The 4,943-nt window shown below is 42.2% G+C and overlaps 1 long non-coding RNA gene across 4 annotated transcripts; it reads right to left on the bottom strand.

The window, feature by feature from the left end:
* Positions 1–470: 470 nt before the first annotated feature.
* LOC127342446 (uncharacterized) lies at positions 471–4,586 on the bottom strand. 4 transcript variants are annotated; one of them, XR_007876650.2, is made up of 6 exons: positions 4,151–4,586; positions 3,993–4,069; positions 3,689–3,764; positions 2,729–2,804; positions 2,453–2,564; positions 471–726 (listed from the first exon to the last, which is right to left on the bottom strand). It is a non-coding gene; the product is annotated as an uncharacterized lncRNA (long non-coding RNA). The 4 variants fall into 4 exon arrangements; XR_007876651.2 differs by having other exon boundaries at positions 3,993–4,026; positions 4,115–4,560; XR_011755409.1 differs by lacking the exon at positions 3,689–3,764 and having other exon boundaries at positions 4,151–4,564.
* Between the last annotated feature and the right edge of the window lie 357 nt (positions 4,587–4,943).

Below are 4,943 nucleotides of genomic sequence, written 5' to 3'. Positions count from 1 at the left end.
GCTACTTTTATGATGATACACACATGTTTTATACATACTTTATGTCATATTTATGCATTTTCCGGCACTAACCTATTAACGAGATGCCGAAGAGCCAGTTGCTGTTTTCTGTTGTTTTTGGTTTCAGAAATCCTAGTAAGGAAATATTCTCGGAATTGGACGAAATCAACGCCCAGGATCTTATTTTTCCATGAAGCTTCCAGAACACCGAAAGGGAAACGAAGTGGGGCGACGAGGCGCCCACACAACAGGGCGGCACGGCCCAGCCCCTGGCCGCGCGGCCCTGGCGTGTGGGGCCCTCGTGGCGCCCCCTGACCTACCCTTCCGCCTACATAAGCCATCATCGATAATAGTTCCAGTACCGAGAGCCACGATACGGAAAACCTTCAAGAGATGTGTGGGGACCCCGGACTAACTGTCCGAAATACCCTGTTATGTATATAGTTCACGATCCCATGATCAGTGCACCGTGAACACATAACCGAACTGATATCAAATTACACCATCCATTACAAAGCGGAATAAGAAAATTACAATAATGTCACATGACCATTACTTACATAATAGCCTCGAAGGGCCTAACTAAACATCAGAGTAGCATCATCACTTCAACAGCGCGGAGCCCAAGTCATTCGCCTTAAACCCTACAGGCAACTGACTGGGAAGACGTTCCTAGCTCGCATAGACGTCGTCAACTCCTTCTTCATCCATCATGTTCCTCCAAGTCTGGCCAAGTAAATAGCCAGGGACAAAGCCGTGAGTACATTTGAATTGTACTCGCAAACCATCAAGAAGGTGATAACAATTCTAACTAAAGGAGACAAGAGAGGAAGAATAGTTTCTCTCGTGGATAAAGCATGTGAAAGAGAAATAGTTTCTCTTGTTGATATAGCATACCGGCATCTCAAGTGATGCGGACACTATGGTGGTTCTATGACATCTCTATATCTTTGTTAAAGAAGAGTTAGCATACCACCATCTCATTTGAAGGGATTGCTAGGGAAGTCCTATGACATCTCTATATCTTTGTTAAAGAAGAGTTAGCATACCACCATCTCATTTGAAGGGATTGCTAGGGAAGTCCTATGACATCTCTATATCTTTGTTAAAGAAAAGTTCCTCTACATGAAACACTAGGAAGGGAGCAACCCAATTTATTTGTCCTTCCCGACCATCTCCATATGGTCGACACAGCCTTTCCCGTACCCTTCCGGTACATCAAAACAAGTTCTTTCCTTTCATTTGCCAAACCATTTTGTAAACCAAAACTCATCAGGCTAAGCAACAGCCATTCCAACCGTCCATGACCGCGGACGCGGCTATTCGAATAGATTTAACTCTGCAGAGTGTGCGCACTTTCCCCACAAGAACCGATAAATCGGCCGAGATCATCCCCGGTTCGTCATACTAAAGTATGCGAGTCTCGGATAATCAGTCATAGCCTTTCGCCTGTCTCCCTTGTCATGAGTCCTTCCCTGCGGGCTTACCCCTTCCCGGCACCCCGGCAGCATACCTCCTTTTGAGCGTATCTCCGGCGCCATGACAGAAGACCCTCAGTAATCGTCCGGCTGCAAGTTAATGCAGTGTATTGCCTCCTTTAGAGCGCAACCCGGTGTCAGAGGTCATCGTGACCCTCCTAGAGAGTGGTGAAGGTATCTCATGTCAACTTCAACAAACTACGGACTAAGCCCGTGCCCACTTTGGATATTGTGGTTGCGCTAGTTAATTGTCATGGGTGAGTACTTAGGCGCCAAAGTTTTCATAAAACCCAACCTTTTTCATAACCTCATCATTTTTACCAAATCCTTTCCTTTCATAAATTCTCACTTGGGGAAAACATCATGCCCAAGGTTTTATCGAAAACTTTTACAACAAGGTAAAACCTTGAGGGGTTCCCAACCTAAAGTTTCATGAGCTGAACTACTATTGCACTACGGCCGAGATGAGAGTCATCACGCCATAGAGGGGTATAAAGGTGTAGTGGAGTGAATCATACTTGCTTATGGTAAGCATGTATTATGACAACACAAGGAGGAATATACTCTCAGATTTGTGGTGGTAACTATACAACTTAGATAGTGGAGTATTACTATCCAACATACTCTCCAATAGGGTGCACGGCATACTCCTCTCAATTGGAGAATACACCAAGATCATGACATAGACACCTCTATACTACAAAGGGGGTGGGTGTGATGTAAGTTATTTTCTTGAGATTATGCATGCTCAAGTTGGGCATACATGATAACCAATGGGAGTAGCACGGCCATGATGCCATGTATCCCATAATCACAAGACAAAGGTGGAGTATCACCACTAGGGAGTACCCCACTTGGAAACACACATAGATGACATAAATAGAGAGAATAACACACATAGAATTCAAGGTGCTTTGGACATCAACAAATGACATCCAACTAGACACCAAAACAGAGATCAAAAGATGGCTTGCCTTGGCTTATTTGTCCCTGGACTTCTTCAACTTCATCAATATAAGAATCCCGTCAATATAAATAAAATCCTTGTCCGAACCACTTCTTCTTCTTCTCCGGAATTGTTCGCATCTATCGTCGGAAAATATAAAAGGAACACAATAAACACATTGCACCAACAAAACAACATTCAACAAACAACAATAACCATGCAGCCAAGGTATAACATACTAAGGACTTATAGATACCACAAAACAACTTTAAGAGTTTTAATTTAGAAAACCACATTTATTTACCTAGTAGAGGTATGAGTGCGTCACAACTTAGCAATTGCCTCTCTCGGTTATCACCATGGTATAAACCAAATATCCCCTGGTAGATAACATCATGAAGAGGACAAATGCATTAGTTTGGCATCAAACACATACACAATACAATTTCAAACATTTTTGGAAGAGTAGAAATCAGTTTTCCCAATTTAATTTGCTCCCAAAACACTACATCCAAAATAGGAATCAAACCATATTCCACATCATTTGGAAACTTAAGCAAAATAAAAGAGCTAATGTTAAGTTGCAGAGGTTTTGTTTTGCAAGCATAAAACAAAGGTTGCCCAACTCTACTAAAAAGAGTTTGTCAAGGGTTTTAAATAAACCGAAAAGTTTTGCTTCAACAATGCATGTCACACATAAACATTACTAACAGCAAAAAATATGTGTGAACAGAGACTAACAATATTTTTCCAAGGTAGCCAGTACAAATACAAGACTAACCCAATTGGAAACACCCAAAAATATCAAACCTACAATTTTAGGAATTTCTTTGAATCTTACTGTACAGAAAACAAGATCTGTAAGCCATAAATCGTAGAAACATCCTAAAAATATGAGGCCACTGGCATTTGAAAGGTAATTAAACAGAGATTCACACGCAATTGGATTTGGGTTCAAAATATTTCTGAAACTCTCACAAATGGATTTACAAGTTCACTGCATGTTTTCACCATTTGCTTTAACTATGGAGTTGCAGAACAGATAAAGGTTTGAAACTTGTTTGAGATGATTAAGAAAACATTCAGCAATCCTACAGAAGTGGAATCACTCAATTAGGTTCAAAAATGGATTTTTGATGAATTAAAAGCTAACAGCCATGTCTGCAGAACACACAGAATAAGTTTAATTCACCACAAATCGTACACAACTCATAAAAATATGAGGTCAGCTGCATCTGAAAGGTATTGTAAAGGTGGTTCTTACCCAACTGGTTTCATTCAAAAATTCGTTTCCAAGCTCCTGATTTAATTCGACAAAGTCAGATCTGACCAGATTTGATCTGTGAACCATTTCAATTCCATTAGGTCATTTGAAGTGAACCCAACGCCAAAATGAAGGTACTGGAGAGGGCTTTCACCCAAAATTGAGTTTGCTCAAAAAGGTTTTGTAAAGCGGAAGAAATCTAACAAACAATGATTCTGCATGTTTGCAGAACTTTATTTATCATGAAAAATCCGTAACGAATTTGAGGATGAGACCAACGCCAAGTTGTAGATATTTTCAATACCTATCTGCAGAACTTTGAACCACTCGATTTGGATCTGCACACGAGATTTGGCGGATTTTACAAGATCGTACCAGAATCTGAAACAGCAAGAAACAGAAATTACTGCAAGATTTTGGACGAACTTTGCTCAAGAACTTCAGATCTGAGGATAGCTCAACCTTCTCCATGCTTGGACCAACATGCACCTGCATCAAGATCCAATCTTAGCAAAGGAGGGAGAAGAAGAGGAGATTAAACCATCTAAGGTTGGGGAGAAGATGGAGGGGGAGGCTCTCATGGTGAGGATGAGCTTGAGGGAGGAAGGAGCTGCATCTTGGTGAGCTTTCCATGGCCATGGCCGGCCATGAAGCTAGGAGGAGCAGCAATTTCGTGGGGAGAGGTAGGAGGAGAGTGTGTGGGAGTGGAGGAGAGAGTGGGGAGTGGAAAAGTGAGAGCAAGTGAGGAGGGGGTGGGCTGCCAAGCCCCTTTATATAGAGGGAGAGGGGGTGGGCTGCCTCCTCATTGATTGGGTTGGTTGGGAGGTAGCCTCTTCATTGATTGGGTTAGTTGGGAGGCTGGTTTGGGGAAGAGATATTTGACCCAAGCTGAATTTATTTGTGGCATTGGGAAGGGACAAAGGAGGAGAGGCATCCCAAGGTGGAGTAATTATGTGAGAGAGAGGGAAATGGAGAGGCATGATGCATGTGTGCCATGGCATGGCCGGCCACATATTTTTGGCCATGCACAAGTGATCAACAAGAGATAATTGCTACACATGCATGACACCCAAGGTTGAGTGCCTCACAAATTACTAAAATGGTGGCCTAAAAATATATACAATTTTAGGCAAAGTGATACTAATGCACAAGGGTGCTAAAGTAGATGGTGGTGACATTCGACACGATAAAAGATGTGCCCAAGAGATGATGGTGGTGATGGTGATTTAGACAATGGTAGAGCAAGGCTAGGAGA

This window comes from Lolium perenne, chromosome 3 (genome assembly GCF_019359855.2).
Source record: "Lolium perenne isolate Kyuss_39 chromosome 3, Kyuss_2.0, whole genome shotgun sequence".
NCBI classification, from domain to species: domain Eukaryota; kingdom Viridiplantae; phylum Streptophyta; class Magnoliopsida; order Poales; family Poaceae; genus Lolium; species Lolium perenne.
This window is presented reverse-complemented; position numbering and strand designations above follow the sequence as displayed.